Source organism: Lissotriton helveticus, chromosome 2_1 (assembly GCF_964261635.1).
Source record: "Lissotriton helveticus chromosome 2_1, aLisHel1.1, whole genome shotgun sequence".
In the NCBI taxonomy this organism is placed as follows: Eukaryota; Metazoa; Chordata; class Amphibia; order Caudata; family Salamandridae; genus Lissotriton; species Lissotriton helveticus.
In genome coordinates this window covers 752,176,024-752,201,635 of record NC_136059.1, presented here as the reverse complement: position 1 = coordinate 752,201,635, position 25,612 = coordinate 752,176,024, and the positions used below count along the sequence as shown (strand labels likewise).

Here is a 25,612-nt window from a genome sequence, read left to right as displayed (position 1 = left end):
CACTCTCCCCCTTGATTTTTGCACTGGTCCTCGAACCTCTGGCAATCAGGGTAGATCCTCTCATCTGAGGACTTAATTGGACAGCAGGATGGGAGGATGTAATCTCCCTATATGCCGATGATATTTTGCTCCATTTGGCCAGACCATATTTTTAAATACATAGAATATTAGATATATTCACCCTCTTCCAAAAGTACTCAGGGTCCACTATCAAATGGGACAAGTCGCTGGTATACGTTCTATGCGGAGAATGCCCCGCCCTGGGGCTGTGGTGCTAGGAAAGTTACCGACGGATTTCGGTATTTAGGGATTTATGTCACAACTTATCGAACTGTATTCTACTATAAAAACCTGGCTCCTCCACTATGTCGCTTACGTGACAACGTGCAACATTGGAATGATGGCACTTCCCTGCTTTGTCTGCGCTTTACAGAATACACTATATTTAGTCCCTGCCGAATACGTTCAAACAATAGAATCAGAGGTGCGCACACTGCTGTGGAATAATGGTACCCTGCGCATAGCATTGACCAAACTTATTAAAGGATGATATAATGGAAGAATAGCCCTATCAGTAATTAAATGCTATTACTGGGCCTCTCAGCTAGTAAACTGGAGTGGCATGGTGAGCAAAAGAATGCTGGATTTAACCCAGATCTGTTGACTGGGGGTGAATATTTTGATTTGATCTGCATTCCGTCCATCAATTGTGTGTCTTTTCCTCCCAACTAGTAGTCACAAATCACTGGGTTCACCAGCCGGGACACAAACTGGCTTATAGGATGGAAAGTTACAATATGACCCCTGGTAATTACCCAAGAGCAACTTATGGTGGAGTGAAAAACACACCAATATACATACCAACCTAAACTACAGTCAATTTCTGGCATGAGGCAACAACCACTTTGGGGTGGAAATATAAGTTTACACAGGCCACCGCCTTGTTAGAGACAGACTGATTGGGGATGTTAGCAAAATACCCAGGATTTGATAAACGGGACTTAATAGGTCTTTCAAGAGTTGGCGATATGTGAGTGGGAGGGAAAGTGGTCCTCGTCAATGACCTCCAACGGGATTATGAATTGAGTGTTGGCAAAACCTTTAGATAGCTTCAAGTCCACAATGCATTGTGCAGGGCAATACCCAAAGGGACTGATCTCCCGGCCTCCTCGCCCTTAGAGGATAGACTCATTGACGATTACCTCAAGGAATGGGCGATATCTCTGACATATAAAAAATACTAAATAACACACCTGACACAGGTGGGAAAACACGTACAAAATGGGTGGAGGGCATAGGGGATATAAGCGACAAAGAATGGCAGGAGGCACTGGCATCCCCCCGGGAGGTGGCGATTCGATCCTGCTTTAAATGTATCCAACTTAAAATCCTGCATAGAGCATAAAACACAAGTTCTGCACTGGTTAAGATGAGCGCCCTGGGTTCCCCACTGTGTCCAACAGGGTGTGGCCAGAGAGGGTCGTACATGCATCAATGGTGGGAGTGCCCGATTCACCAGATATATCGGGAGAAGTTAACAATGACACTGTTGGTAACTTGTCAAAAAACAATGGCGGTCTCGCCCAGATTGTGCCTTCTCAACATTTGGGATGCAACAAACCTATCGCAAGCTGAGCATATTTGGGTCTCCATTGGATGTATGGTAGGGAAGTGTAACATAGCAAGAACGTGGAAAGGAGTTGCCGGACTCAAATTCAGAGGTTGGGAGACAGATATGGATTGGTGCATGCAGGCAGAAAGGGTGATATAGGAGGGGAGAGGATGCCCACAAAAATGGTCTAAGATCTGGGGAGCCTGGAACAAATGTAGAGGGATAATATGCACACCATTCAATGACTCTACCCCGCGAGAAAGAGGAAACTTGGGAGATTAAAGTTCACAACGCAATGGAGTTCATAAGTAATGATATGAAAAATTTGGTCCTAAGTAAAGTGAAGATTGCTATTTTACAAATGCACTGTACTTGTTCCACATTAATGATACTGCACTGTATTTTGTTATTATTTACTGTTTATTCAATAAAAATAATTTTTAAAAAAGGACTCTAAATGATGAAGTGGGCATGATGTTTTATCCATAGAGATCACATTAATTTTATTATATAAAAGTACCAGAACATCACTGAAGGTCAACAACTGTATTTTGTGCCAGGATAGAGGTTTCAGTGCAAAATAGGTATTTATATATACATCCCCAATCCCGTACTGATGTCCCAGGCAAATGTTTACTTATTTAGAAATAGCCCTTTCTAGACATTAATAGATTTATGTTAGCAGGATATTCAGGGTGTTGCAGACATTTCCATTTGACTATAGTTGTATTTGTTAGTCACATCCCATTATTATGACAAGCTTAACATTCTTTTGCCATTTTATGTTGTCTTGAATCAGTCATAAAAATTCAGATCGAAAATGCATTTCGCCAAATACCCTTTGACAAAATACCCACTGTTTTTAAATGTGTTCTAGTCTCATTTCTTATTTGTTATTGTTGCTTTTATTTGCACCATGCATAGATCTCAAAGACTAGCAACAAAATGGTTTATGTTCCTCAAAAATGCCTTAGTTCAGTTTTTCAAAGGTAACATTATCCAAACAGAGAGAAAATGGATTGTTAATGGTAGGGAAGTTAGAGTGTGTCAGAGAAAGTGTTAGGTATAACTTACGGAATTTGAGAAAAAGTCAGCGATGTTCTGTGGAGTTCTGCCAACGAGTGGTAATAGGTACATCGTGCTGCTCGTGCAGTGATTCAGCACTAGGAGCTTGTTCCACACCGAATGTTCAGCACAAATCGCAGCACACAGTGCACCAGAGGGTGCTGCTACTCAAGTTGATTTTTCTGCCAATGGAGTAGATTTTCTTCTCAAGCGGCAGCCTTTTCACCATGAATGGTCATGACAACGCACATGATGACAGCAATCGGGCTATTGGTTGCTAAATTTCACTCCGCTGGGCAATTTCCCATCCCGGAGCTGTGTGCAAAAAAAAAATCAGCAGTGAGGTAAATGGCTGAATTTGACCAAACATCTGCATTAGGAGAGTAATAAAGAGTTGTCATAATTCCACCAGTTTAGTTGATGGAACAGAATATGTTGCCCACCCCTAGTCAGAGGCACTGATTTGATTCTAATATTTTGTTCAAGTTACATAATCTTTCTCAAAAGAAAACCATTTACAAAAAAGGCAAAAAAAACAAATAATAATCTTCAGACAGCAATAACCTAGTCAATATTTTGCCCCTTTTTCTTGGAACTCAAGGAGGCACAGTCAGTTTCCATTCAACAACCACATTCACTTCCACCTTTTGAATGACTGCCTTATAAGCTGCCATCCTTCACTCTCTTACCCTCTGCAAACTCTAGAGGGTGCACATCTAATACTGGGCTACAACAAAGACAACAACATCAGTAGTGGTGGTCCTTTGCAGGAGTCACATGAGCAGGGATAGTCTCAAAGTCAGGAGAGATAAAGAGACCTGCTATGTCAGTGTCCAACCCACTCAATCAACAGTCCTATGTCTTCCTGAATCTCCAAGCCCCTAACACTTTGCAGGCATATTTTCTGTCTGGATATTTGGGGACTCTGCTTGCCAAAAGGGATAGTGGGAGGGGAATTCAACCTGGCATTTCATTACAATCTAGAGGGGACCTACAGACCTACCACTGGCATGGGGACTGTGTCTGGAAAACTAAAACACAACTTACTCTACCAGGGGTTGCTGGATCTATAGTGAAACCCCCATCCAGAGGTGAAGGATGACTACTTTTTTCCTCATGCCTACTCCACATGTTCATGTATAGACTACCTTATTGAGTCCCTAGCCCTTCTCAATGTCAAAGTGAACGCAAGTACAACAGACATATTGCGTTTAGACCATACACACATAGAAATGGGTTTGGAACTAGGAGATATATGTCATGTAGTGGACAGTGGGGGTAGTAGGCCAATATTCATAGGGACCCTGTCATTAATTCTGAGTTGGCAAAAGAGAAAAATTTAACTCTTTAAGGTTAACACAGTCAGAAGTCAATGATTGCTCAATCCATCGGACCTTCACCCCACAATCATCTATGCACCCCATAGCTGGCCACAGCTACCGGCTATAAATGAAGGAGATCTGCTAACTCATGGCTAGTACCACTTGGTATAAGTCTGAGTGGGACTAAATTCACTGCACACAGCTGAGCAGGTCTTCACCCCTGCGAGGCAGTGCATTACACCGGTGATGAGGACCTTTGTGTTGAACCTCTCAATATGCTACCAGAAGCTTCCCCCAACCAATGCAGACAGCTGTCATCAGACCCCACACTAGATTCTGCTGACATCTGACTGAACTGGAGCATTCAGCGCTATGTAAAAGTCACAGGAAATCCAGCAGGGCCCTGACCCCAAACACCCCAAGGAAATAAGTAGTTTCCTTTGGATGGCCATATAAATTGGCTTGTTCATCTTCAGCCTAGGGACCCCGGTGGAGCTGCTCTGTATACTCATGAAGACAGAAGCATGAAACACTTTGAACGGCGGGGAAAAACTGGAACCAGGATGATGGGCACCCATTGCACTTGCTAGCCAAACCCTCACTGCTGCCAAGGCCCAATATGCTCAAATCAAGACGGAAGCTCCAGCAATCAAGTGGGGCTGCGGGCATTTCCATCTATACCTATGCGGAAGGCCGTTCAGCATAATCACTGATCATCAATCACAAGTCTCCCGGTTAGGTGGCACCATGATACACCCCCGCCCCTCCCCAGGATTGACAGTTGTGCAATGCAACTGCAACAGTACAGGTTTAATATTATTTATGTTGGAAATTGGGCTATTAATTGTGTGGCCATCACAAGTAGTAGGTCCACAATTGTCCTCAATGGCAACCAAACACCCCATTGTAGCACTTGACTCTCACAGGGTAATGAAGTGGAGCCGTCCAAGGATTACTCAAGGGAGGTGGTGTGGGCTAGTAATCACCGATCAATGGCACAAATAATAACACCCAATAAATGATTGTCCAGTTGGTCAGTACGTTTTCTTTAGAAAAAGGAGTATAGTTTTCTCATACACTACCAAATGATATGCAGTCATTTTGAAAAATATACATTGGCAGACAGAACATACCATAGATGACATTGTGTAATACCTGTTGACTCCCTAGAGGGGTAACCTAACCATACCAAGTGAGGTTAATCATGTTGTTTTATATTAAACCACTTTTAGATATCTATAGCTGGAATCATCTTCATTACTGCAGTGATGAACAAAGAATTAAGGATCATTATGGTGAATTTTTATGATATGTCCAATTATTATAGTGAACCAACAAAGCATTTATGAGAAGAAAAATAACAGCATTTATTTAATTCTCAAGGCATTTGATTCCAACCCTACATTGAGACAGTATCAAATTGAAACTATACAGGCAACCCCTAGATGGCGAAACAACATCATTACATGAATGTATTTTCCTGCCTCCCAGAATGTCACCATGAACATGTCAACCAGAGGTCATAACATTCCTGGATGTAGAGCAAACAAATGCTTGAAAAGACATTGAAAATCCAGGGGAGGTGATAATTTTAGGGTCACCCACAACTTAGGGTGAGGACTTAGAAAGTATCCTTGAAAGAAAAGCTGTGCTGTGCTGATTAATTTAGTGGTGGTTCCATCATCCTCAGATATGGGAATTATGAAATGATGTAAGGCATTATGGGAGAGCTGCATTGGTATTTTTCCTTTTGTTTTTGCTTTTTAGAAGTGGCCTTGTACCACATTTACTTTTGTGATTGGGGGGGGACCACGTCCCACCCAGGCACCCATGGATTTCCCTGGTTGGAGAGCAGATCGGGTAGTCCACCGCTGGCTGCCCTCGCCAGCTGCCTGCACCGGCAGCATAATCGGGTACTGCTGGGGGAGCTATGGGCCTCCAATTGAGTCTGCCCACTCCAGCAGGAGGACATGCAGGGTGTGTGGCCTCCTCCCGCCTCCTCAGACATCGGTATGGGGAGCATAGAGAGTGGACCATGTGGGGAGGTTTTAGTACTTCAGGTTGACTTGGGGCCCAGGGATGGGGTCCTGAGCTCCTCCAGGCTCCTACGGGAGAATGCAACAACACTCTCCTATCTCCAATACTTTCTGTGTGTGATGGTGCTTCCCCGCATCCTCAAGCACTCGGGGGTCCAAGTTGGGGGTTCAGACCGCTGTAAGTATGAATACACTTGGGGATGGGGCCCCCTGGTGAGTTGGAAGAATGGGGAGGTGGCCCCATGTACCCCCTCTCCCCCAGCTTACAAATCAGCAGCTTCTTTGTACCATCCCCTGGGCCCTGATCTCAAAGAGGGACCACCTCTGGGTTGGCGTCAGTTGTCTGGGCACTCTCCTTTGTTCAGTGGGCTTGGGGAGGGCCATCCTGGTACAGTATGTGTGCTGAGCTATTGATGCAGATCATTCCACCCCACCCCTTTCCTCCTCAGGAGCTGGGATAAGTACTGCTGATTACAACGTTTGTGTGGGACGGTCTTTGTTCTTGCTGCTGGGGAAAATGTAATTAACTCAGCACAGCAGGCTGACACAACGCCTGGGCTCTGATCCTGAGTTGAGCCAGGGAAATATTGAAAGTCTGATGACCCATAAGATGTACAGTTATCATGCTGAAAGTTACATATTTGTTTTTGTTCGCACAGGTTACACTCCAATTCAAGATGCCAATGGTCTGTGTAGGGCAAGGGGGAGTGGAATACACTTTGAGGCAGTTCTATCCCTATGTGTATAATGGGGTGCCACTTACAGGCAAAATAATAAAGCACACTGACTTTCCCTATTAGTATATACTACCCTTATAAGGCTTATCCCAGGTTAATATCTAATCCTGCAGAGTTCCTGTTGTGCCAGGCTACCTGTGTGCTGTTACAGGGCTGTGCACAACAGTATCCTCCAATCCTCCCATGCACAACCCACACACATGTAACCAGCCAAGTGCCCCTTACCCTTGCTGTGTCACAGCGGTCTAATCCTAAAAGCTGGACACTGATGGTAAACATGCACAGTCCATTTGCCTTGTGATTACCACAGGTGAGAAACCAGTAGTGAGGCTTACGATTAGTAAAAACTTTAAAAAGCAGGTGATCGGTAAAAACAACAAATTTGGGCGAACTGCAAGGACAGAAACCAGTTCAACAATTTACCACCCCAGAATCATGAATCCAGCAGACTTCCTCGCAGATCATCCTTCAAACTGTATGGACCCTCCAGCACATGACTCCTCTCAGAATGAAGATGTACCTATGACTGGTGAGTCGAGGGGTATGCCTGGTGGCACTAAGCATGCAGGAAATCCACCAAGAGACAGACACAGGTGAATTGCTCCAGTAGGTCACCACCACTCTTCAAGACGGAACCTAGTAGAAATCACCACTCTTCAAGACGGAATCTAGTAGACATTTCTGGGGGATGCCAAATAGTGAATGGGCACTGACAACAACAAGCAGGCGCACCTCAGGAACTTCAGAAATGAACTAAGAGTCACACTTGGTACTGCTACGTGGACACCACAAAGTGGTGCCAGCCTCAATGACCCATTGAGTTGAGGAGTTGGCCCATATGGGACATCTAGGGGAGCAAAAATGAAGGCTCAGCTGTGCTTGAAGAAGCTGTTGTTGAAATGATATAATAATGCTAGGCATGCCAGCTGACAAGTGGAGCAGAGCCTAATGCCCCAGTAGCCACAGAGGACCACTACGATTCACAGTAGACAAAAGTCAGCCTTGATTTTGGTCATTTTCCAGAGGGATGCCTCACAATGTTAATGATGTATGGACATATCAAATATTCCATGGTTTAACTGATAATGGGCCATCCTTCCTAGGAACTTCGGGCACATGCATCATCGGTACATTTTGCGATTCCTTATTTGCGAAATTTAGGGAATCGCAAATAAGGAATCGCAAAATGGAATGCATCATTTTTTTCGCAAATTTTATGAGATTCGGTAAAAATCGCAATTTTTACCGAATCGCATTAAAATGCAAATTCTTATTTACGAATTCGCAATTGCGAGATTGCACACATGATGCATCTCAATACAATTACTGCCAGGAAGCTAGGGAAGCAATCAAATGCACCTGATTCTGCATTTGAACTGCAGGAGAGACTTCTGGCAGTTGGAGCTGTGCCTGTTGGTAGTGGAGGAGCCAGTTTTTACCTTTAAAGCAATGGATTCTCAAAATGTGTCTGAAGAGCAGCATGCAAGGAAAAGAAAAGTGAAATTTAGTGAACAGGAGTTAGAGATTCTTATAGAAGAGGTGACAGCGAGAAAGGATCAGTTGTTTGGCAAGCAGTCCCTTAAGGTGCCTGAAGGGGTGAAAAGGAAACTTTGGCTGGCAATACAAGCCAAAGTTAATGCAGTAGGAGTAGCACACAGAGACATCACCAACCTGCAAAAAAGAGGGTATGATCTGCGCAGTCGCGCAAAAGAAAGACTTGCGTCCCACATAAAGTCTGCCAGAAAGACCGGTGGAGCAACTCCCAAAGACAAGCCAACTACACCCCTTGAGGACCTTGTTGAAGGAACCCTTTCCACAGAAGCGGTGATTGGATTAATAGACATTGACTCCTCAGAGCTTCCAGGAACTTCACAAGGTAAAGATGCTTTCTGTGTTTTTAGATGCAATGTTTGTCTCTGCTGGCCATTTCAAACTACATCATAAGTGATGTTGATTTGTTTCACTATATGCTTAAATGTTTAACCTATGGATGTGAGAGCAATAGTACTTTTGATATTAGCTGCAATGCATCATGGTACTTGTAGTTTGTTCTTGATCTTTTGCAGAAAACATTTGTTAATTGAGTGTATTAAAAAAACAAATTATATATAGTAATAGGCAACAAAAGTAGGCTGGAAACATGTTTTGAATATACAAATGAAGTACTTTATTTAATGCGACATAAAGTACATTTCACACATAGTAACCACATTTCTGCACTCTTTTAACCATAGATACAAAAGTCAGCCTTGATTTTGGTCATTTTCCAGAGGGATGCCTCACAATGTTAATGATGTATGGACATATCAAATATTCCATGGTTTAACTGATAATGGGCCATCCTTCCTAGGAACTTCGGGCACATGCATCATCGGTACATTTTGCGATTCCTTATTTGCGAAATTTAGGGAATCGCAAATAAGGAATCGCAAAATGGAATGCATCATTTTTTTCGCAAATTTTATGAGATTCGGTAAAAATCGCAATTTTTACCGAATCGCATTAAAATGCAAATTCTTATTTACGAATTCGCAATTGCGAGATTGCACACATGATGCATCTCAATACAATTACTGCCAGGAAGCTAGGGAAGCAATCAAATGCACCTGATTCTGCATTTGAACTGCAGGAGAGACTTCTGGCAGTTGGAGCTGTGCCTGTTGGTAGTGGAGGAGCCAGTTTTTACCTTTAAAGCAATGGATTCTCAAAATGTGTCTGAAGAGCAGCATGCAAGGAAAAGAAAAGTGAAATTTAGTGAACAGGAGTTAGAGATTCTTATAGAAGAGGTGACAGCGAGAAAGGATCAGTTGTTTGGCAAGCAGTCCCTTAAGGTGCCTGAAGGGGTGAAAAGGAAACTTTGGCTGGCAATACAAGCCAAAGTTAATGCAGTAGGAGTAGCACACAGAGACATCACCAACCTGCAAAAAAGAGGGTATGATCTGCGCAGTCGCGCAAAAGAAAGACTTGCGTCCCGCATAAAGTCTGCCAGAAAGACCGGTGGAGCAACTCCCAAAGACAAGCCAACTACACCCCTTGAGGACCTTGTTGAAGGAACCCTTTCCACAGAAGCGGTGATTGGATTAATAGACATTGACTCCTCAGAGCTTCCAGGAACTTCACAAGGTAAAGATGCTTTCTGTGTTTTTAGATGCAATGTTTGTCTCTGCTGGCCATTTCAAACTACATCATAAGTGATGTTGATTTGTTTCACTATATGCTTAAATGTTTAACCTATGGATGTGAGAGCAATAGTACTTTTGATATTAGCTGCAATGCATCATGGTACTTGTAGTTTGTTCTTGATCTTTTGCAGAAAACATTTGTTAATTGAGTGTATTAAAAAAACAAATTATATATAGTAATAGGCAACAAAAGTAGGCTGGAAACATGTTTTGAATATACAAATGAAGTACTTTATTTAATGCGACATAAAGTACATTTCACACATAGTAACCACATTTCTGCACTCTTTTAACCATAGATGCAGACCTGGACACAGATTTCCTAGACTTTGCTGAGTCTTTTACTGAGGATTTGCTGAATTCTGTTGAGAATCATTCTGAAGCATCCTCACCAACAGTCCAGAGAAGTAATCCACGACACAGTACGTCAACTACCAGAGTCAGACAGCGATGTACCACAAAATGATACTGTTTAAGTCCAAGTTACTCCACAAAACCCTGCTCCTCCTCAAAGACAGCTTGGCAGACGTCATAGATTGCAGCAATTTTTTAGGCGCAGAACACGTCATGGCCAGCGCAGATCAAATAATGATGATGACACCAGTGCCAGTGTGGTTGAATTGAAGCTTTTAAAAATTCAGCGTCTGCAAGGAAAAGACATTAGGATCATTAAAAACAAAATAAGTAACATGAGTGAAGATTTCAGTGCCATCAGTAGCAGTTTAACACAAATGTCTTCAGTCATGGAAAATGCCCATGTGGTGTCTTCTCAAAAACTGGACCCAATAGTAGCTTCCATTGATTCCATGTGTGCAACAACGAAGGCACAATATGTATGTCAATCTAAAAGGTCAAAACTGTCAAACAACTCTATGCAAGCATGTAGTAGGGAAATGACTAGAATGTGCATGAGCACTGCACAGCTTGTCAAGAATGCAGTTGCCATGCAGAAGGGCCTGACAAAGTGCTGTGATGATGTTTCCAGGGGAATGTCCTCACTCATGACTTTAACAAATAACATGCAAGTTGTGAGAAATAATGAAATGCCTGTGGAAGAGGAGGTCATTTATGGTGGGGCAGATATAGCCAAGCAAAGGAGTAGTGGTCAAGTAGTGGAACGCCGCAGCAATAGGAACAGTTCCAAAGGAACCAGCATGACCAAGCGCACTGACAATGTCACAAGTAAAGCCTTAGGGGTGAGAGGAAGAAGGAAATAGCATGTTTCAATAAGTGACACGATACATTTGTCATCATAAGATTTATGCTTTGCAAAAGTTTTTTTCAACACAATACATGTAAATTTACTTCATCAAAGAGCCATTATGATGTCTCCATTTTTGTTTAAATTCATTGCACATTTACCTTAATAAACAGAACATGTCACCAAAATATAAGTATTGTAAGTGTCATACCTGTATTAAAAGTAATGTTGTGTGATCTCTGCCCTCCTTCTCCTACCCTCTGCAGCGTCTGGTCCATGTATTCTGGCTGGGGTTGTTGGGGTTGGTTGTCATTGTTTTGCAAGACATCCTCAAAATCCAATTCAAGTCCTCTCTCAGTTGATACGTTGTGCAGCATGGCACATGTTGCAACTATCTTACAGCAAACTTCAGGGCGATATTGTAAGGCACCTCCTGTTTTATGTAGTATGCGAAATCTAGATTTCATAACTCCAAAAGTTCTTTCAATGACATTGCGAGTTGAAATATGGGCATGGTTGTACTGTTTCTCTTTGCGAGTAGTAGGAGTCAGATAAGGTGTGAGTATGAATGATCTGACACCATAAGCACTATCACCTACAGTACATGAAAAGGTGGAATAAAAATCTATTAGTGTTAATGGTAAGTATTTTGTCACTACTTAAATTTAACTCCATAAAAATCACTTACCAAGCAAATAACCATCACCAAATTCTCCATCCAGCAGTCTACCATGAATAGCACTGTGTCTAAAAAAGTAGGAATCATGGGCACTTCCAAGGAAGCTAGCAACTAGATCAGTGATAAAAGTTTTGGAGTTACATATAGCTTGAATGTTGAGAGAATGGTAACATTTCCTATTGCGGAAAATGTACTCATTGTCAGAAGGAGGACAAATAGGAATATGTGTGCCATCTATGCAGCCTATGACATGTGGGAAATGTGCCAAGTTGTAGAAGTCTAACTTGGTTTGAAGCAATTCCTGTGCAGTTGTAGGGAAAGTAATGTAATGCCTTATCCTTTGCAACATAGCATCTAGAAAATTATTAAAAAACCTAGACAGTGAACTCTGGGAGACCCCACCAGCAATGGCTATGACACCCTGGAAAGACCCCGAGGCAAGAAGGTGGAGCGAACAAAGTACCTGAACATGAGTAGGAATAATGGCTTGGGTCCTATGTGTCTGCTTCTGCAAAATTGGGTCCAAATCTGCAATCAACTCTAAAATAGAATCACCATTGAGCATATACTTATCATATATCTCTGGCTCAGTCTGCCCTAATAATGTTATGCGCAATCTAAAAATTCTTTCACTAATCATCCTTCTCCTCCTAGCAGCAGCTCTCAACCTCATCCTACGTGCAACTACAATGACTGCAGCCATAGTGAATGGATGTAAGATGCATTGGTGTTCCCCTTATATGCCTTTCAGATCACTTTCACCTGATTCACTGTCAGGAAAAAAAAAATACCACCACCTCAGACCTCTTCTAAAAATAAGAATCGCAATTTGCAATTTGTAATAAAATCGCAAATTGCGATTTTTCATGCATGCACTTTTTTGTATTGAATATGCGATTCCTTAATTTTTGCGAATAATTTTAGAAATCGCTAAGAATATTGCGATTCCTAAAATTGCGATTTGAACGTTAACATTAATGCATCCCAAAATTCAATTTTGCATTCGCAAACGGCCAATTTCTGCGAATCGCACCGTTTGCGAATGCAAAAACTAATAATGCGTGTGCCCGCATGTTACAAGAATTCGTTCAACACCTTGAAATAAATCAGCAGAAGATAACTCCCTAGTGGTCACAAGCCAATGGTGACATGGAGGGCTTTATGCGAATCTTCAATAATATGCTGCAAACTTCTGTTCAAGAAGGTTCCTCAGAGCCTGACGCAGAACTCTGCACTGCAATACTTAATCCTCACTGTGGGCTATGATGTTGAGGGGGCCAAGGCGTGACATGATCCCAGCTTACCCAAAGTGGAAAGCACCTGAGTGCGACCCGGTAGGCACCCAGGCAAGCAAGGAGACAGTGAACCAATGACAATATGAGTTGAAAGAGGAGGGCTCACTCACATCCTGAGCTTGACTCCAGGGGATTGAGTACTGATGCAAGACCACCGCCGTAGGTGGATATTCTGCTCACCCTATGAAGAAAGCCAGTGGGTAATCACTGCTGACAATGCACCATGGTAACTGCCAGCCAAGGTAAAGAGACGCTCATCAGGAATGTATCATGGTTCAAGAAGATAGAAATTCCAACAGATAAATAGTGTACGGCTGTTGGAAGCAGCAAGACCCCAGGCTCACGTGAGTGGACCAACACCTCCATTCTGGGCAGCCTAGCCAGGACCAGTGGCCGGGAACAGGAGATACAACATTTGGTGACTACTTTAATTCATAGTATTCCAAATTCATGGTATGTCCTGAAGGCATTCAAGCATTCTTAGAAAAGTCCATTTGTCCAGCTCTAATTAGGAGCTAAAGGCTTTATTAGTAGTACCAGTAAATGAGGTAAACATTAAGGGTGATAATTATGCAGAATTTTGTGGAAATTATTCAAAATTATGTACAATTATATTATACTATATTGTATATTATAATTATACAAAAGGCAAAATGCCCTTTAGCACTATATTTTAGCACAAAATGCCACTTTGCATCAATTTCAGACTTACGGGTGCATTTTGTTCCATGTGCTAAACACATGAATTGGGAGAGTCCTGGATGTCTTCCTAGATACAAGCAGTCACATACCTCTAGTGCATTACTCCATCAAATAGGAAGTTCACCCAAACTGATACTTATGGTTGCACTTAACCGAGAGTGTGGAAAGCTGAAGAGACGCCAACTGGCTTAACTTCTCAAACAAATACACGGAGACTTGCTTTGGAGGCACCCACTTAATAGTTCCTTTCCTTAAGATGACTATATTACAGAAAGTCTTGTGCCTATTTCACTGGCTCCTAGTCAGTATCCTAATATCAAATATACAGTTACTGCAGAAGCACCTGATTGTCTTTGTGAGGGCCTGGGGACAGGCTCGGATACCCTGGTGGTTCGAGGGGGCAGGGAGGTTTGGCCTGCAGTGACCTCATGAAGTTCCATAAAGACAGTTACAGGTACGATACCTAGCACAGTCCTATTCATAATCTTAAGGACTCATTTCCAATCTAAGTAAAATGTTAAAAGTGAGTAGGTGGTGGCCAAAATTGTTCTGTCAGCATATATGGGTGTATGAACTACAGAGAGAAAGTTCTAATGAAGCTGAGGTGTCGGAATCCTCCTGGAAGACATTCTAAAGTCATTCAGAAACATATATAGCAATGCACTAATTATAAAGGATCAAAGTATTCTACATTGCATCTTGCTGACTGCATCTGAGATTTGTTGGCAATGGTGGTATGCAAGGGAAAGCTTCCTAAAATTATGGTGGTCCTGAGAGGTAATTTAAATATTTTGAAATGAAGTCCTAAGACACGTCGGAGGGACTGGGGTTTCCAGTTCACGCAGACCCCAAGACTACCTTCCTAGATCTGCATGGAGACAGTCTAAACGGGCTCACCTCACATTATTGGGCAATCCTCTTCCAAATGTTAATAAAAGTGAGTCAACTTTTTACCATCTTTTGGAAGAGGATTAAGGCACCACCCATTTCCCTCTTGTTCGCTAGGCTGTGGAATGTAATTGCAGTGTAGAAAGTGACCTACAACATAAGCCATTAAGACTACAAATTTACAACACAATGGAGTCAAATGATGCAGTACTTCACAAAGCTAACCACCTAGGTTTCTTCTTCTAATGAATAAGACCCACTCAATTGCTCTAACTGGATACCAGCATCTGTGGGTTGCACAACACAGTGCATGAGAGCGGGGGGGGGTCTTCCCCTCCCTTTAGGCAGGTGTGCAAATGTGCAGGAAGTATATACAATGACTGTTTCTGTTTATTCTCTAGCTCTCTAGCACACCAAACAGCAATGGAAGCTACTTGTTAAAACAATACTACACTTGGACATAGATTAAAAAATGGAAGAGTCTTTTTTTTCCTTCTTTTTTAATAGGTTACCAACTTTATAGGACTGGGTGCTAATGAGGAAGGGAGGCTCATGATGATGGTCATTGCTCAGTGAACTGCTATTTTATAGGCTGAGATAGTTTCAAATGAAATTCTAGTTTAATCTTGTATTTGAAACTGAAGCTAATCGGTATGTGAAATAATGAACTCAACATATTCATTCCTGCTTTTTCTTGGTACTGACATTTCAAGTCTATTCCATTTCACCGTCATGTACTATTTGAAGCTTATAATTTGTGAAATGTCCTTGGATCCTTCTATGGATGTGAGCTATTTGTGTTTTTTAAGCATTCAAGTTGTGTAATGTCTTTTTTTTTTTACAGTGAATGTTGGCCCACCTATACTTTATTCTGCTTTCTTTCGTGCTGTTTTTTTCATTACTTCACTGTACTGTCAAATCCTTTTAAAGATTTTAGTTAACTGTAATAAAGGTTATCTATCTATCTTATAGGACTGGGTTTGGATTTTTAAAATATTTTTTTAATACATAAAAAGTTGATTTAGAGAAACAAAAACATGTTTGGAATTGCCCAATGTTAGATACAAAGGCGATAGAATAATAATTCTGACTTCTAAGATACACACATTTTCGCCATTGTTATTAGCAGTAAATCTGACCCTCCCTATTCCTTTTATGCACTCTCCTCAAAGCTAGCAGGAGTACAGTTAGAAAAGTAAACCAGCCCCTAATATATTTTCTTTCCAGGTAATGGACCTGGAGTTAGCATAGTAAATCTAATTCCAAGGCCCTTTGCACTTTTCCCAATTGAAATTTCGCTTGCATTAGAATACTAATTCTGCGCCACCCCTATGCATGCACTTTGCCCAAAGTGAGTGGAGCTGGATTTAGAACAGTACATTTGAACCCTGTTTACTAATTATATGTACTTTCATCATTATTTGTCAACTGGAGTTAAATCCGAGTCCCAAATATATGCACATACTGAAATGTTTCTAGGACATGAGTTATACAGAAAGCGTACCCCCCAATATTTATGCATATTACCCAATGTTTGTAGGACTAAAGTTAAAATAGTAAACATGCAACTCACCTATATATGCATCCCACCTCCAACCCACACGTTCTCCTGTACTGGAGTTAATATAGTAAATCTTACCTTCCCAAAAAAAACGTTATCCAATGATTATGGGACTGGAGTTATAATAGTAAATATGATTCCACTCTCCCAACTATATATGCCCTTCCCCCAATAATTTGGGAATGGATGAAAAAAAACATCTTGCCATCTTATCCCACATTTAATTATGTATTTTTCCAAGTGTTGTAGGATTGTGATAAAAAATGTTTTCTTTGTTATTTTTTCATGATTGAATTTTACATATATGTTATGATTGTTTATGTAATTTATAGAATTATTTTTAAAGGTTTTAATGATTGTTTAAACTTTTTAGATAATATTCAATACTTGATTTTCTTTAGAGAACATGTTGTGATGTATTTGAGGTGTGGGTGTATTTAAAATAAATGTTATATTTATTTACTATTAAACGATTCCATCTTTTTCTGAGTTTTCATATAAAATCGATTTATAATCACATATTTTGTAGCAACTTTTTAATTATGTAATTTATTTTTATTTGTCTAACATTTTGTGCATGATATAATTAAATAGAGTTGTATTAAACATAAATATACTAGCCTCCGAAAACATTATATATTTGGTGTTTTAATAAATATGAACATTTTAAATTTAAATTAATTGTATCTTTTAAACAAATTTTGAATGCAGTTAATTTGTATGTTTTTTAAAGAAAACTCCCATTTGAAATGCTGACTATCTTTAAGGTTCAGGTCCTCAAGAAATATCAATGTACTGGTATGTTGATCTATATACATCAAGACAATACCTGTCAGGCCAAGAGTGAAATATAATCTATGCAAAGAAGGAATCAGAGAGCTCTGATAGTCCTTAATACAGAGCACTCTACGACAATCTGAATCTACTCACCTCAAATGTTTATTTTTCTAGCAAAGTATTTAAGCATTGGAATAGCAAAGTGTCATCCATGATGATCTGGAAAGTGACAAAGCCTTTTGCAATTTTTAAAACAAAGACTTTAAGCATATGATGAGCTAGTGCCATATTATTAGTAAAACTAACATATAAATACATATATATATATTCACTGAAAAAACAATAGGTTTCACACATGTTATAGTTAGCTGGACATTTCACTCATACAAAACCTTTGAAATTCCCCCGTTATAGTTAGTTCAGCTAACTATAACTCGCGCGACTGCAATGCACAAGGGGACTAAGGGTAAGGGAGTGAGGTAAGGGGAGTGAAAGAGTAAGGGAAGGCCAGTAAGGAAAGGAAAGTGAGGGAGGAAGAGTGAGAAAAGGGGAGCAGGGGACGGAGACAGGGAAGGGGAGTAAGAGACAGAGAGGGAGAAGTAGAGCAGGGCAAAGGGAGTGAAGGTAAGAGAAGTGGAGTAATGGTGAGGGAAGGGGTATAAGGATGAGAAAAGGGGGGGTAAGGGAAAGTGAGAGATGGGGAGTGAGGGAGAGAGAAGTGGAGTGAGGGGATGGAGGGAGTTATTAGAGGGAAGTGAGAGAAGGGGAGTAAGGAATGGAGTGAGAGAAGGAGAGCGAGGGAGAGTGAGGAAAATGTAGCAGGAAAGTGAAAGGGTGAGAAATACAGACAGGAGGAAGTGGAGTGGGGGAAGGGGAGTGACGGTGAGTGAAGGGCAGTGACAGTTAGGGAAGGGGTATGAGGGTGAGGGAAGGGGAATGAGGGAGAAGGAAGAAAATTAAGAGAGAGGGAAAGTGAGTGAGAGAGAGAGGAGGAGTGATAGAAAGAGCGAGGAAAGAAGATTAAGGGTAAAGGAGAGAGAGGGAGAGAGTGAGAGAGAGGGAGAGCAAGGAACTGACAAGGAGTGAGGCAGTTAGAGTGAGTGAGACAGGGAGAGAAACATGGATGAAAAAAAAGTGAGTGAGGGAGTGAACGAAGGGGAGTAAGTGAGATGGAGTGAGGGAGTGACGAAAGAGGAGTAAAGGAAGGACAGTGAGGGAAGGGGAGTGAGAGAAGCAGAATGAGGGGGGGTGAGGAAAAGGGAGCGGGAAAGTGAAGGGGTGAGAAATACAGATAGGATGAAGTACAGAGGGGGAAAGGGAGTGACGGTGAGTGAAGGGCAGTGACAGTTAGGGAAGGAGTATGAGGGTGAGGGAAGATGAATGAGGAAGAAGGAAGAAAATTAAGAGAGAGGGACAGTGAGTGAGGAAGAGAGGAGGAGTGATAGAAAGAGAGAGGAAAGGAGTTTAAGGGTAAGGGAGAGAGGAAGGAACTGAGAAGGAGCGAGGCAGGTAGAGTGAGTGAGACAGAGGGAAACAGGGAGAGAAAAATGGATGAAAAAAAGTTAGGGAAGGAATAAACGAAGGGGAGTAAGTGAGATGGAGTGAGGGAGTCAGGAAAGAGGAGTGAAGGAAGGGGAGTGATGGAAGGTGAGTGAGGGAAAAGTACTGAGGGTGAGTTATAGGCAGTAACAGTGAGAGAAAGGGTATGAGGGTGATGAAAGGGGAATGAGAGAGAAGGAAGGAGATTAGGGGCCATATGTATCAACATTCCGTTTTGCGATTCCTAAACAGCGATTTTTAAGGAATTGCTATTTAGAAATTGCAAAATGGTATGTATGTAGAAAATCGCTTCTATTTAGCGATTCCTTAGAATTCCTTAATTGCGATTAGAAAATTGCTAATCGCAATTATGGAATAATTTCCCATTCATTTCTATGGGCCAGGAGGCCCATAGGAATGAAGGGGAAATGTGCGATTAGCAATTTGCTAATCGCAAATTGAGAATATTTTCAAGGGTGTAGGGGTGTCCAAAGGACACCCTGCTGCACCCCTGAAAATGACATGTGTGCGCATATGGCGCACATACATGGTGTCACATGGCACCTTTTGATTTAAAAAAATGCTTTTTAAAAAGAATTAGCAACTTACCACCAACTAGAAGTTGGTGGTAATTTGCGATTCCTTAAGGGCATTTTGGTATTTTTTTTTCCTTGATACATTGCATTTAAGGAATCGCAAAATTTGCAATTCCTTAAATACAATCGCAAAATAAGGAATGGCAAATTTTGCGACTCCTTATTTTGCACCAAAATTGTTTCATACATACCATTTAGCGAAAATGGGTTAGCAAATGCAGGAATTCTGCGAATTTCGGCATTTGCGAACCCGTTTGGGCTTGTTACATATGGCCCTAAGAGAGAGGAAAGGGGACTGAGGGATAAAGTAGGAGTGAAGGAAACAGAAAGAGAAAGACAGGAAGGGTGAGGGTGAGGGAGAGAGAGAGAGAGTGAGAGAGAAACAGAGGGAGAGTGAGTGACTGAGAAGGAGTGAGGCGGTTAGACTGAGTGAGACAGAGGAAGAGAGGGAGAGAGAAATGGAGTGAAGGGGAGTGGGGGACTAAACGAATGGGAGTTAGCAAAAGTGAATGAGGAAAGGGAAGTAAGGGAAGAGGACTGACGGATGGAGTGAGGGAAAGAGAGTGAGGGGGATTTAGGGAATGGGAGCAGGTGAAAGGGTATGGGAGTGATGCACAGAGAGGAGAATATGAAGTAGGAGAAGAGGAGTGAGATTGAGTGAAGGTCAGTGACAGTGAGGGAAAAAGATGCATATTAAGATAGAGGAAAAAGTAGTGAGTGAGAGAAGAATTTATGGAAAGAGAGAGGAAAGAAAAGGAAGATTGGTGGAGAGAGAGGGAGACAGTGAGAGAGAGAAAGAGAGGGAGAGTGAGGGACTGTGAGAGAGTGAGGCAGTTTTAGTGACTGAGACAGAGGAAGAGACTTAGAGACGGATGGAGGAAAGGGGAGTGAGAGAGGGAATAAAGGAATGGGAGTGAGCAAAATGAAGTGAGGGAATAAGTGAAGGGGAGTGATTGAAAGTGAGTGAGGGTTGGTGTGAAGGAAAGAGAGTGAGGGGGAGAGAGAAAAGAGTGAGGGATAGAGCAAAAGAAGGGTAGTGATGGAGGTAGAAAGAAAAGAGAAGTGAGGGTCACAGAGAGGAAAGAGGGAGCAGGAGAAGGTAAGTGAGGGTGAGGGAAGGGTACTGATGGCGAGAGAAGGAGTATAAAGGTGAATTAAGGGGAGTAAAGAGAGTGAGTGAAGGAGAGTAACATGAGCAAAGAAAGTGGAGTAAGAGACAAACTGAAGAAAGTGAAAAAGGTAAAGAGAAGTAAGAGAGTGATGAGAAAGTATTTTTTGTTTGACATACTCACCTTATAAGTAATAAAAAGTTAATAATATATTTTTAATAAATATAATATCTGTGGAAGAGAAGAAAAAATTGAGTTATAATATATATTTTACAATACAAAATAATTTGTACAATATGTTATGATTTTTTTTTGCTGTTCCCAGAATATATTGAATTTCACTGAAAACAGTGAGTCAATAGTACTCATCATATAACAGCGGGCAAAAAGAAGGACAATCAATAAGATTGTCTTTAAAAAACCCATTCAACATTTTCATTATGAATGTAACAATTAGAAAAAAACATTTCTTAAATGTCTTTTTCGAACAGCAATTTTTTACGTAAGTAAGGGATATTACCAACAATCACAAAGTAACAAAACATTATTACTGCTTTTTTATACACTCTAAATAAAGTAATGTACAAACATATGCTAACAACATTTACCCGAAATAGTCATTTTTTTTTCAAATACCATTCTTCATGGTCAAATAGTATGTGTGAAATCCTTAGTTTGGAAAATACTCAATAGTACTCTTAAGCGTCCGTTTCCCAACCTTCTGAATCAAAAGTACCAACATCTTTTGTACCAGCTAACAAAGGTTATACCTCCACCGATGCTATTTATCATGTACATAGAACCTTAAACAATTAGCATGCTATCAGAACTTCAACATCATCTGGTTTGCCGATCACACTCTGCTCATCCTTTATCTTACCAAGGAGCTGTATACCATTAAAAGAAACCTCTACAAGGGAATAAAAAATGTCACCAACATCTCCAAGAACTACAACAAATCTAAAACACCTAAGCCTCACTGATGATCACCATCTCCTGTGATAGCCACATCACCCACTATCTGATACATTTACACTACCTCTACGTCAACTACAAGAATTTTTTAACCTCATCACCCTCACTCACAAAGTACTTTTCAACACCAGACTACCCTTTCTTAACAGCAGTAATTTTCCCAGGCCAATTATTTTCCCTAAAATTTGGGTTGTAAAAACACTAGGTAAGAATTTGGTAAGTCATAAGGCAAACGTTGTTTAAAAATCAATTGAGTATCATTACAGTGAGTCCAGCCTTTTGTACATTTTAAATAAGCTGTCTAATGTCCTGATGTTGTAGAAGGACCATCATGGAAAATAACTGCTACAGTTACAAAAGTTCTTCCTGATATTGATAGTTGAGAAGCCACAACATTTTTTATTAAAGTTGTCAGTTTTCTTCCATCAGGTCTGCATCGTTGCAGCATTAAAATTACATACTGTCCATATCTTTGTATAAATAATGTTGATAACATTTGTGAGTTACATTGGGTACAGGCCATGTTTTGATTTGCTACTCTAACTAGATTATTAAAAGACACTGATTTGCAGTCTGGTAAAGTCAAATATATAAATCTTTCAGTGTCTAATTCAGTACTACTTGAAAACGAACAATTGTCACAGTCATGTTGCCATTTATAAGAAAGGCCAAAAAGATTTTCAATTTCTATACCTTCATCTTGCAATACAACAAGCATATACATTAGAAATTCCTGACAATATTGATGAATATTCTGTGAAAATTAATTTAAACCAGAAAATATGTCTAAAACATTTCAAATATCAGAAACACTTTCTATTTTAGTTTTATCACTACTACATTTCTCAAAAACAGAATTCAACAAACAACAAAATCTTTTGTCCCGATTTTCAACAATGTGTTGTAGTAAAGTTTCAAGAAAAAAAACAACATTAACCACTACATTAGCATAGCAGTTGACACCAGAACTGTTTTCAAACTGAAAATCAACAACCTCCTCTTCAATAGAATCCTTTTTGCTTACTATCACTGGTTCATCTAGTATTTTTCTTTTCTCTGCAACCTCGCTACAATTTTTCTCATACCTTCCCTTATCGACTTACCAAACACTTTTCAAGTACTGGATATTGAGGTAAATTAGGAGCATGTTCTCTTCTTCACCTATTATACCCTTTTACACAATTTACATCTGCACTTATCTTTGTGTCATCAAAATCAATCAAGTACAATCCAGATAAAGTTCTGACTCGAGATAAAGCAACATATGCCATACCCTCTTTAAACACAGTACTTCCAATATTCACCAAAGCACAATCTACTCTTTAACCTTGAGATTTATGAATAGTCACCGCATATGCCAAACAAACAGGAAACTGTTTTCGGCAGACATATAAATCTTTTACAAGCAAAAATCGAGTTGAACAACGACTCAATTGTTGTACTTCTTCAATTTCATCAAATTTGATTTTCAAATATTCAATATCATCTCTGTTAGGATAATTCACAAAATCAACAACATTACCCATTGCTCCATTTACTAAACCTCTTTCCACATGTAAATTTTGTCGTAAAATTATTCGACAATTTATACATGCAGATAGATTCTTTTCTAAACTAGCAGTTTTAGATATTGATTTTTCTAAAGAATCCAATTTTGACTTCAACTTTTCTGACAAAATAATAGTAGCTCCTTCATGCTCTATTCTATCATTAGCTTCCGGTTTATTAATTTCTTGATTTTCTAACTTTAGCATTTTTTCTTTGAATATTGAACATTCTTGCAGAGTTGCCATCAAGCATATCACTGATTTCTTCTCTCTAATGTTTCTATATATATTATCTGGGAGAATATTTTCGTTTGGAAACAAATTTGTAAGTAATCGTGCCTGTAAAGCTTCTTTGCCGTGTTCACTCACTTTTCCAATTCTTATATCTTCAAGAATACTTTTATAATCAGCGTCCTTTGCCTGTCGCATATTTGTAATGAGTTCTGAATGTTCGAAATATGACCAAATATTACCATTTCCAATGCTTCCCAGGCACTTTCTGGTATCTTCATGTGTAACTGTTTTAAATACTGGCTGTCCTTTCACAGGAGTTAGTTGTAGTAGATCTCCAAAAACTATGACGTGTATGCCTCCAAATAACACATCATACTCTGTTTTAAGGATTTGTTGCATTCTTAAATGCACAAAGGCAAGCATTAAATTTGATACCATGCTTACCTCATCAATAATGAGAAGTTTCATTTTTTTCAAGACTCTAAAAACTTCACAACAAGATTCTCCAGATAGCTTGTGGTATTCTAATTTATTTTCATGCTCTACTGGCAGCATCAATAAACGATGTAAAGTAATCCCTTTAATGTTATGTGCTGCCAACCCAGTTGGAGCAGTAACAACACAAGAGAGTGACGACTCAGTTCTTTTCTGTAGATAAGTTGCAATTCCTTTAAATAGAAAACTTTTTCCAGTTCCTGCTTCTCCACTCACGTACAGTTTTGACTCTAGAAACTTCACAACAAGCTTCTCCAGATAGCTTGTGGTATTCTAATTTATTTTCATGCTCTACTGGCAGCATCAATAAACGATGTAAAGTAATCCCTTTAATGTTATGTGCTGCCAACCCAGTTGGAGCAGTAACAACACAAGAGAGTGACGACTCCGTTTTTTTCTGTAGATAAGTTGCAATTCTTTTAATTAGAAAACTTTTTTACATGTTTAAATGACGTACATGAGCACTCTTTTTTCTCGTAATATAAACCATGCTCTGTCTGTTCTGCCACTTGATCGTATATTTGTTTTTGCTCAACATTTAGTTGTTTTTCCAATTTTTCTAAGTTTATTACATCCTCTTGAGCTTGTTGCATTGCTGTTTGCACCTCATCCATGGCAGTTGCTGCTTCATTTTGAATAATTGGTTCTCCTAGTAGATCCTGACTCAACGAAGGAGAACTTTGACTGACTTGAGAACTGTCTCTAGCAATCTCTGCTGCAATTGTAGCTTCTTGCTGTATTTCATCGTTCAACATTTTCAGATAATTAGTAAAAGCAGGACATTCTATAGTATTTTTAGTTGCGTTGAATGAATCTTCATAACTGTCAAAATCTCCAAGTAGTTCCAGTTTAATTTGAAATGGCTTAAAGAGTTGCAAAAGAGCTAAGTAGTAAAATTCCCTTTTGTCAGGAGTTTCGCAACTCAGTTTTCAGTGATTAATCAAATGTCCTTTTCTTTCTTTTACTAAACATCCTTCAGATCCAATCACAGCATATACTCCGCTATTGATATCTTTAGTAATATTCCTCTTAAAAGTATATCTTTGCATTACTTCATAGAGACAAACGTTCTCAAGATGATTACTTCTATTTGGATAGTATGTATCCAACATATTTGTCTTCAAAATATCTGTACTCTCTGGTTCTCTCTCTGCTAAATACTCAATTTCTTGTACAGATTTCAAAACTCAGTTTCGTGTTCTTGCTAGACCTAAACTCACCCAAATGATTGTTCTAGATTTGGAGTATAGACTTGCAGATGATAAACGAGCTGAACATTCATATGCTCTGATTTATCGATGAGACAACATCTTCAAACTGTAGCTGTACAATTTCTTACTTAGGCTCTTTTCATGAGAAATTTCTTGCCACATTTCCTTTAGTTCCATTTTTTCAGATTTAGTAATGTAAGACATTACATATCGAGCCACAGCAATGGAGTTGTCTGCAACATATTGAATATCCATGTTAGCATTCCACATGGACAAAATGACTGGGGACGCTTTGCTGCAGACTTGCTCACCTGCTGGGACCCTGTGCTTCTAGTCCCTTTGTGCTAGCCTCTTAGCGCTACTTCTCGCGGAACCCGCTTCGCGGGTCCCGCTTCGTGGGAGCCTTTTGCCGGCGGTGAGGACGGTGTTTGTGGTGGACATCGGCTGTGGGTGTACGAGCGGCAGGCAGGGCTGCGAGCAGCGGGTCCGGGACTTCAACTCCCAGGAGCGCCTGCCAGCCCGAATTACCAGCACCTGGGCTGCTCTCCCTGCTTGCCCCGCCCCACCAATGAGTTCAAAAACCCCAGCCCCTGGATTGTACTTTGGACACTTTGCTGCAGACTTGCTCACCTGCTGGGACCCTGTGCTTCTAGTCCCTTTGTGCTAGCTTCTTAGCGCTACTTCTCGCGGAACCCGCTTCGCGGGTCCCGCTTCGTGGAAGCCTTTTGCCGCCGGTGAGGACGGTGTTTGTGGTGGACATCGGCTGTGGGTGTACGAGCGGCAGGCAGGGCTGCGAGCAGCGGGTCCGGGACTTCAACTCCCAGGAGCGCCCGCCAGCCCGAATTACCA

The 25,612-nt window shown here is 40.6% G+C and overlaps 1 protein-coding gene across 7 annotated transcripts in view; it reads right to left on the bottom strand.

Annotated features, from left to right (window-relative positions):
- LOC144819488 (myb-related transcription factor, partner of profilin-like) overlaps positions 1-25,612 on the bottom strand; it is a 522,799-nt gene that overhangs the window by 314,243 nt on the left and 182,944 nt on the right. For all 7 annotated transcript variants that reach the window (XR_013607400.1, XR_013607401.1, XR_013607399.1 and 4 more), the window contains one exon: positions 2,687-2,992. The gene's annotated coding sequence lies outside the window, so the exon portion shown is untranslated. The remainder of the gene's footprint in view (positions 1-2,686; positions 2,993-25,612) is intronic.